Here is a 10,783-nt window from a genome sequence, read left to right on the forward strand (position 1 = left end):
ATTATATACAGTTGTCCAACAGAAAAGTAAACTGTCTTATTTACAAATCTTTTCAAAAAGGACAGTTTGACTGGGCCCTTCAAAAAACCGGGCCCTAGACATTTGTCTCATTTGTCTATGCGATGATCCGGCCCTACTTAGACCTTCAAAAGATTAGCATAGTAGTAGTATGAATGAGAAACAATAACAGTAAAAAGAAACAATATTTGAAAATGTTAACAGACTACAACGTTAAGTGCGAATTTCGCGATATATGCGTATACCTCTGAAATGCGCACAACCAAGCTTACTGTTGTATACAATTTATTTTGGCAGGCAGAATTAAATAATAATAAGGCTATTGGGTTTTATTTTTGCTCAGACGATCTATCGTTGTATTTTTTGGCGTCCCCATCCCCTATGACAGCGCCTGGTGTTGTCGCACCTTTCGATCTGCTGTAGGGCCGCCCCTGTGCAGAAGTGTGTCATTTTCGGGGAATTATTTGTGGAAACTGGTTGCTATTTTCGCGATACTATGGTAAAGAAAATCCATAAAACTGCACGTGGCAAGCCCGTTAACAAAGTGCAAATTTATAGCCGATCATTAATGTTCGGCAGTTTTATCATTCAGCCGTTGGATTGCAAGTTACTTGAAATAATTCTAAATTTGATTTTTGTGTGTTTGGATACGACATCAAACGATGTTCAATAAAACTTTCTTAAACTAAAGTTACTGTAATCCAATTATTGTAAAAGTACGTAAATTAATTTTAATTTTACAGTATAGGATCTACTTTCTGTTTACTGTAATCGACAGATCTTGCGGTAATTTGCAGATAAATAGTTTGTTTAGAGTTTATATTATACAGTATATACTCTGTGTATAAGCTACATAACGCTGTACTTTCTAGGTATTTTTAAACTATTTTCGCGTACCCAGTTTTACTGTAAAATTATTTTTGTAGTAAGTGAAATTGATAATTTATATTTTAATTTCAGGCTGCAGCTTCTATAGAAAATTTACGTATTTTGAGTATTTACGAATTGGACATTATTGACAAGTGGAAGGTAAAATGTCTGTCTTAAAGTTTCTTAAGTGAATGAAGTTTCTTAAGTGTAAAACACTTAAGAGACTTCATTGAACAAATTTATATTATAATATTTGCAATATCATAAAACAAATAATTATCATTTGTTGTGTTTAAACATGTATTTATAATTTTTTTAAAACAATTTTTTAATTTATTTTAACATTGTATTTTAGGTGGTAACGTTCATGAAGTGGATCAATGGAGAATGCGTCGGTGTACATTTTTTCGGAACAATTTTAGTGACTAAAGAATTCATTCGCCAGGTATTTTCCAATTATTAATATTGCATTTTTATACCCGTCAGACTGAACTTTTATTTTGTTAAATATAATGTACTGTACGTTTGTACTTGTATATCGGCCATCTTTCATTCCTACCTATCCTTGATATATTGCTCTAATACAGGTACTCCTCACTTTACGACCTATCTGCTTAACGACCACTCGCACTTACGACCTATCGAGTTGCGATCTGCAATTCGGAGAATCCCCTTTCTCATCTTGTGTGACGGTCAGTGGCGGATGGTGACATGCGCACTAAGCGTACTATGATAGTCTTATAGTACTGTAATAGTTTTTTTATAAATAAATTTGAAGTTTGTTGCATAATTTGTATAATTTTCAACGATCCTATATTCCACACGCAAGCTCGTCGCTTATCGACCGATTCGCTTAACGACGTAGTCGTCGGAACGGAACTCGGTCGTAAAGTGAGAAGTACCTGTAATTTTGTTGTATTTCTTGTAGATACATTTGAATGTTGTAGGTTCATATATTTTTGAAAAATGGTCTTTGTGTTGTACATTTTTTTCATACAGGCTTTTGGATAGTTTATTGTCTTTCATTCTGTCTTTCTGTCCTTGCATCAGAATGTATTTTATATTTGTACAGTGGCGATGATGAGTATCTGCTGTACAGTACATGGTTAAAATCTGCATTAGTTCTCATTATCTACCTTCTCATATTATATATTTAATCAAAGTTTATTTTAAAATGTAAAAACGCTTGTATGCATTTTTAGATAATCAGGCAAAAAACTGTTATACACTATTAAGCACTCTGTAAACAAAGAGTACTAAGGAAGGAACAGAATACGAAGTGTTTTTTAAAAAGTGATGCGAAAATACGTTATTTTAATTTTTTCTTTGTTGGTGTTTGTTGTAATGTTGGCTGCTAATGATAATAGAGAAGATTGTCAGTCAGAAATTTGTATAAAATACAAAAATAATTAATGCTAGTTTATTCTGTAATATCCAGAGGGCTACCTAAATTTATTTTCAAAATTTTTCTATGAATTTTTCACTACACAACACCGAAAGTATGAGGGCATAATAAGAACGCTAAGAAGGTGTTTTTAAATTTGCATTTAAGTATAGGAATGCATAAAACATATGTAAATATGACTTCCATAACATGTTTGACAACGTGATTTCTGCCTGGAAGGCATTCTACCTCCTTTCACGCGTTGGCCGTCTACTATAAGGCCGACTCTTCGGTCGCTGCGCGATCATCCTCCTGTTCTTCCGGAGTATAAGCGAATAGCAATAAACTCCTCTATCGCAAAGGCAAAGGCAAAGGGAAAGACGTGATTTCAGGAAAGCTTTTTTACGGAAAAAGTGATCCAAAAATATTTCAGGTTCTGTAACAATGTAAGGTCATTGAATACATGTTTACGACTAAGAATCGTATATAATATTTCAGGATACTCTGAAAACTAATAGTATTTACTTTTCCTGAGCTATAACTCATAAGCTGTCAAAATACACTTGTGTTTATTAATTTTAAGCCAGCTTATTAGTTTTTTAAATTTTTGTTTATTATGGCATGTCAATAGTTTATGTGTAGTCTATTTGTAGCAAGACGCAAAAAATTGTTTACTTGTCGAAACCTGTAATATGTAGAGTAATTGCACAGATGCTATCTTAATTTTTAACGGTGTCCAATAGCTTCAGTAATTGCATTGTGCTAGGTTGTGCAAATTGGCCCACGATACAAATGTGTATTAAATGTGAAAGTACGAAGTTTTTTTTCATAAACTTGATTATAAAAGTCAAAGGAATTGTTGAGTTATCGGGCTGTAAGCTTGATGCCGTTATTAAAACAGCCGATGTGGACAAATCAAGAATACTAGAGCTGTGCTGTACCACATTTCGAAAACAAACTAGAAATTTTCCAGGCTACAGGGGAATAAACACACAACATGTATCTTATTATAAAATCTACAATGATATTTTGTATTACGTTTTATTTAAATAACGAAAATTAACTTCAAACTTAAAAGTTCGATCTACGTTCATTTTTTTTACCTTTAAATTTTTAACTCAATTCAAACGGATTATTTTGTAAACAGTTTCCAACGAACTTTACTAAAGTTTTTCTATTTGTGAAAATTTTAACGTAATTCAAATGTAAATTTTATACATCTACACAGCATTACTAATATTATTATTTTGGAAGTTGCAAGACGTACTAATTTACGATGTTTGAAAATAGAAAATAATTATATTATTTGATTTTAAGATTTATTTCATATCTTAAAAATAATTAATATCCCGGGAGTAAAGATCTATTAAGCTGCTCCAGTCGTCTATAGCGTCAGTACCTATACGAATATCCGACTCGAGTTGGTTCTTTGACTCAAGAAATGTTCTTATGTTGGTTCATAGAAAACCACACCTCCCCAATCAATTATACACTATTTACAGTTTATTTACAAATACAAAATGTAGATTACACACGTTAGAAACATAGTATATGCAGGATAATGACACGTGGTACATTAAATAACAGGTTGTTTTCTTTCCGAGATTACTAAATTGTGGAGAGGCCTAGTAGCCTGATGGAGTCGGCTCAACTGCGTGATCCGTTCCAGTCTCTACACTACCTGTCCCAAAGAATTCTCTAAGAGGAGAGACTCTTTTTAAGCTCTGCGGGTTGTCCAAGTGTTAGAGGCTCCCACGTCCAGTTTCTTGCCCTGCTCTCGTCCTCTCTCCTTTGTCCCATTATTTAAGGACTTATTTGGTGGAAACTTCCGACCAATCACAATTCTTCCTTTGATCTGAAGCTTTCCAACACGTCGGCGGTCCTCTGCCGATTCAAACTCACAATCGCGTCCGTTTTTGTTTACATTTTATTATGTTTTTTTCTCTAATAGTTTAACATATGACAAACGGACTTTCGCCCGACCACCAGTGAGGCCAATAAACAAAGCGACGGTCCCTTTGTTCTCCCTTTTGTTTACAAATAAACAACGCAGGTGGGGGTAATTTACAAGGCCGTGTGACTTTTTACCTTACTCTGTTAACAGACAAACTTTACACGGGGATTCCGGAAAATGAGAAATCTTACTTGCAATGTTACTCTATTTTCATTACAGTGTACTAAATATAAACCAACGAATTCACAGGTATTCCTCTAGTCCAGTGTTTTTCAACCAGGTTGCCGCGACAACTTAGGGTGCCTCGGAGCCACGATTGGGGTGTCGCAAAGTTTAAGACCTTTAGGCATTTTCCTGGAAATTTACTTAAGTGTCGTTCAAGGTAACTCATTGTCAGTATTTCGACTAAATTCAATGGAGTTAAATTTTGATTTTGAACACGTAGAAACACTATTTTTACATTAAAATGCTAGTTAAAACTGTCAATTTTTAAATTTTTTTTCTCGGGGAGGGAGTTCCCTCCCCGGACTTCACCCGAGCATTGCGCATAATATTCGTTTAAGCAAAAAATTTATCTGCCCTCCATTATCTCCCTTTATCAGATTCTAGAGTCTCAGCCAGTCAAGGGTGCTTTGATTTTTTCATTTTCAATCTTGGGTTCCACTCAATGAAAAAGGTTGAAAAACACTGCAATAGTCCTTCTATTGAATTGACGTAATTTTGAATTTCTTCTCGTCCTATTAATTTTTAATTGGTGTAGTTATGTGTTATTTCTGTGAATAAATTTCTCTGAATTAAAAAACAAATAAAAGTGAAATTTATATAATTATATTATAGGATTTCATTATCTGATATGTTTTTATAATACATTTTCATTTTTATATAGTCAATAAGTTCAATATGGAGTGCGTTGTCAACCTTGTTACAATTCAGAAATGTGATGTCAGACGAATATCTTTCTTCTATCTGCAATAAAACATTGTTAGAAAATTTATATAATTAGAATATAAGTAAAGTAAAGAAAAGAAAACAAAGATGGTAATAATATGAAAACACAATTGTTCTTTTTTTGGTTCATAAAAATTGTTATTCTGATTGACACTTTCAATTAAAAAAAATATCTAATGAGCAATGGTAACTACTAAGCACTATTTATTGCTGCATTTATTTGTTTGTATTAATAAAACACATCGAATTAACACTAAATCTGGATGCTTTGTTTTGAATTAATTTATATTATGAGAAGTCTGTTCTAGTGTTATTGTAGATAGTATACACTCGATTTTGTTGTTGCAAAACATTGAGTTTCCTTCCGGCTAATCCAGAAATGTTTGGAAATAAATTGATCCTAATATGTAGGATCTCCTGTCTCATCACCCAATCACACTCATTTGTGAATTTGGTGTTAAGCGTGAGACATTTGAAATTTGACCAGTTAATACTTTGAAGAAGAGACAGTTATATAATATACTGTCTATCGTCTGAAAAAACTTTCTCTTATTGTTAAATACAATTTTGTAACATCAGTATTAACAGTAAGTACTGTATTCACATAAGATCCAGATACTAATACTCTTTTGGGTTTACAAGTGCATAGATAGAAAGTTGGGTAAATGATTACTTTATAATATTTTAAAATTATTTTTATTCTTTTAGTACACAAGTAAATGTAATCATATTTTTATTATATTATTTTATTACTTTATAGTGTCGATAGTTCAAGATTTATTATACCTTAGACAGAGTAAATGAATGAGTACACTTAAGCTAAGGAGAGACTTAAAGCTTAATATGCCTTTTGGATAAAAGGCAAAATATTAAAAATAAAAATACATTTAGTTTCTGGATTTAATTCTTAAGAAAGAACTCACATAGTCGAGGACTGTAATAATAAACCATAGTGAAATAAGAAACTATTAGCTTAAAAAGTAAAGTAGAAATACATCATAAAATATATGTTTACACTCATTTGTGGGGTATTCCAATCGTATTAGTTATACATCTTTTAATACCAGGTTGCATCAGTTTGTCATAAGTCCTTGTGTCGAACATGTAATCAGCCAACTAGTCAGCTAATTACTTGAATCTGTCTTTTTCTTCTTTGTTGGTTTTCTAATATAAGTGGAAAATTTTATTAACTGTACACATGATAAAACAACTCATTTAATTTTGCTTAGCACATTGGTAGAATTGATTGGCATGCTCAATGGAAAATGAAGCAAATTGCTCTGAATACTGAGAAAGTGCCAATTGCTATACAAAGTTGGTTTTCGTTTGTGTTGTTTACGTTAATATTTTAATTTGTTGTATGGCTTGTAATACATATTTTGATCTATGCTTGTTTACCATCTGCCTACATTTAATCATCATAAAATGTATAAATTTATTATTTAATATCGACTGAACTTCTTAATCCTTGAAGCATTATTGAATTACAATTTTACTTCACTTTTACGACTAACACAAGTACTATTCAAACAGCCAATTGTGGCTGCGTAAATACTAGTCTTAATGCACTAGTGCTATAGAAATAATTTATAGATAAGAAGAGAAGATTAAAGCAGGTTCGAGATACCTGCGGCAATTTTATGAACTAGAATTCTAAACACTTAAAATTATTAATAGATATTAAAATATTTAATGTAAAAATTGAAATAAAAACAGTTCTCAAAACGCTGTTAAATTTATTTCTTACACAATACTACACATACTTGTCAATGCACGCATTTGTCGTCCATCCACTAATTTCCAACCAGATTAGTCCACCTAACTGTCTGTCTGCTTAGTTCTCTGTCAACTCTGTTGTTGGTTTTTTAAATGTTCATTTATGTAATCAATTATCTTCAAACAGTTTAATCCCAATAAATTGTCTGTCCATTCACTTACCTTTATTGTTGCAATTTACCGAATTGTCAGGATCACACACTATTCGAAACGAAGTAATAACCACGGTGTGATCTGTGAACAAATACTATTCAAGTAATCTTATTTCTGATGTCTAAAATTATCTTTTTATAAATAGTTATATGTGTTTGTACATACGTTAGATATACGACAAGCACGATAAAACGTTAAAACGAAAACGATGATTTACACAGACAAGTTACTACTAATTTCAGATGGAGAGCATACATTTTAAATTAAATATACTAAAAATATGATTAAAAATTGTTGCCCGGTATTGTAACTATGCCACAATAAATAATTGCTCGTTCATAATGTATCAATATTTTAGAAACATTTTTAATTGAAATAAACAGTCAAATGTCGTATTATGTAAAAAAGTACAATTTATTTGTTAACGTAATTGGATTTTCTGTTGTTTTATTAACGATTTCCGAAAGGAGGATATTATTCCTGTAATTAAAAAAGTAAGTTTTACTTAATTTAAGTATAAACTGTTTGAATGTTTTACAAAATAGTAAGCGAAATGCTTCTTTGTTTCATGCCAAAAAAATTAATAAATAAATTCAATTTAAACGTATTTTTACGAATTGATTGTTTCATATTGTGCTATTTTCCTCATGAAATTATAAGGCCATTATTAAAATATTCAAAAGATACAGTACCTTACCGAATTATTTGATCCAGAAAAATATTAATAATTTTTCAGTTTTTGATGTAATAAATTATTAAAAACGCAATTGTTGATGAAATTATTTCAAATATTTTTGTTTATTACGTTTTTTGAAAGAAAAAGATTTTGCATTTAAAAATTATAATTTATTAAAACTTTAAAAAATTAAAAATAAAGATTAGCATTTTGTATTATCAAGATTAAAGTCCAACACTGTTTTTATATGACAAGGTATACTATTTATACATTTTTTCTTATATTTTTGTTGTCATCACTGGCTAACATTGAAGATAACAAAAATACCTTGAAAAACCTTTTTCGGTTCTCTTTTTGTACTAAATAGTTGATTTTTCCAACATATATATTGTGGCCAAGTAATACATTTATAAGAAATGTTTTTTATATACTAGAAACGAAAAATAGCATGTAAAAAATACTCATTCTATACTAATCAATATTATAGAAAAAAAACGTTAAATTAATACAAATAAGTATGGGTTTTGTAATGGGTCTACTCTTTAAGCAAGGGACTGTGGTTTTGATGGATAAAACGTCTAATTTAAATAAAAGTGACTTTTTTGTAGGTTATTTTATATTATTTCTTAATTTCTTTTAACGAAAATTTAAACAGAAAAACTTTCTTCGGCAACATTTAAAATTCTGGTAGCGTTATCTGTTATTATATTTTATATATAATAATTTTATATTTTTAACTATTAGAAAGTATCAAAAAGCTTAGTTTTGACGTAAGAATGGGTATTATAGAAATTTATAAATGCTAATAAAGATTGAATCTTCATTAAGTCTGACGTTACTGAAGGTATACATAACGTGACCATTTATTCTTTGACTCAAAACGGGACATTAATTTATTTAGGTTAATTAACAGGTAGTCAATAAAAAAAACACTTTTTAAAAGTTATTTATTCAGAAAAAGTCAGTTAGCTTAAGAGTTACGAATTAAAAAATATATATACCCGAAATGTTTAGTTATATTTATATTTATCAGAGGAACAAATTTGCTTTAATATAGCTGGTGATGATTTTAAGTAAGAATGAAACTCTTGGCACGTTTTTTTTATATTCACCTTAATTATGAACATCGCCTTTAGAACTGAAATTTGTAACTGGGTCTTCTCAGATGGCCACAATTTGTTCATCGTAGAAAATACTCTTTCTACTGCAGCATTTGTAGCGGGCAAACGTAAAATATATTCAATTAAAATAGAAAAGTTTTCATGCTGAAGATTGTTGGCTCGAAAGTGTTTGAATACTTCCACCCAACGAGTTTCCGTGGAAACATTTAGATTATTCCATTCGGTTACTTTATCCGATGTAATGTAGTTACAAATTAACGAAAATTCGTCAAAAACTTCTGCATCTTTATTACAGTCAATATATTCCTTTTCAATTAATACATCCAGAGATTTTTGAATGTCTTCCCATGCGGGGACCTTTTTTAAATCTGCCCAGAAAATATCTCCATTTCTTTGGTAAGAAAGCAAATCCACTGCTCCAGATATTTACAGCTTGTTTGATAAAACTCTGCAGCCGCCCTTTTCACAATCTCTTCATCTATGTCAGTAACATTATCTTTCGATTTCACTATTAATTGACGGACCATAAATGAAAGAAACTGATTGGTCTGTTTCTGAGTCAAATATTCTTTTAGTTGATTGATTTCTTTTGCAGCTTCAATTGCCGATACAGTCTGACCTTCCAGTTTCAATACAGCTTGATGAAAACTTGCTGACAGAGCGTGTAAAAATTAAAGCCACAATTCGGATATGGGATCTTCAAAAAAGTTTTTTAGTAACAGGGAACATTTTTCAATACTCAAAAAGTAGTTTTTAATGGCTGATACATTTTTAAAACCCTTTCCAAGGCAGGCAAAAGAGCAAGCCATCTAGTTTTGCTATAGCCGAGCATTTGTTAATATACCGTTTCAGTTTCGGCGCAAAACTCCTTTAGAGCTTTAATTCGAATCGTGTAAATATAAAAAAATGAATATATCTTCACAATAATGCTTTAGTAATCTAAGGGTAGCCTGTCTGCAGCAGATTTTATTGCATTGTGAATTACATGGGCTCCACATCCAATACCTATCAATGGCTTTTTCAGTAATGATTGCAATTTCGTTAACACATTGTTAGTTCCTCGCCTAGCCGCACCTCCGAAATTGACGTTGGCATTGTCTCCGCAAAATGCCACGACTTTTGCTGTCAAATTATTATCTGTCAACACTTGGTTTAAATAATCGACAATAATGTCAGAAGTCTCACCTGGTTGGTCTTGGAGATCTAAAATTTTTACTTGCACACCTACGTAAGGTTGAAAAGAGCGCACTAGAATAGGGTATATTTTCTTGTTACCGTGGTTTGAAGCGTCGTTTAGTATTGTAATACAATTGGACTTATCAAGATCATCTTTTAATTCTTTCATTGCTGTAGGCGTCAAAACATTTACTAAAATAGCTTCTGCTTTCGTACGCGCGCATGCAAATTTGGGATCAAAACATAATTGAATTGATTTCGATGCACAATCATTAGAGCGAAAACTGTGGTTTTCTTGTATAGTGTGATAAGCCCAGACACCTTCTGCCGCGGCGATATCCAAATCCTTTAAAGTTTGTGCGTCCGATTTCTTGAAAAATGTTAACATCGAAGAACTCGAAGCGACGGTACGATCGGCATTTTTATGTTTTTCAGACTTTAAATGCTGTTCAATATCACTGGCACTACCAGGGGAAACGCTAAATTCTGTACGACACTTTTCACATCTGACATCTGAGGGAGTATTTATTTGCTTGATAAACGGATATTTTGCTTGTAAGTTAACATTGATCGTTTCGGCATTTTAACTTACGATTCCGAAACAAAAAAAGTTTAAGTTATTTACTAGGTACACGAGCATCAAACAACAACAAAACAAATATCAAGAAGTGGGCGAACGAAAAATCTGCCAAACAATTAGTCAACAA

Source organism: Centruroides vittatus, unplaced genomic scaffold (assembly GCF_030686945.1).
Source record: "Centruroides vittatus isolate TY-2023 unplaced genomic scaffold, ASM3068694v2 contig_794, whole genome shotgun sequence".
Taxonomy (NCBI): domain Eukaryota; kingdom Metazoa; phylum Arthropoda; class Arachnida; order Scorpiones; family Buthidae; genus Centruroides; species Centruroides vittatus.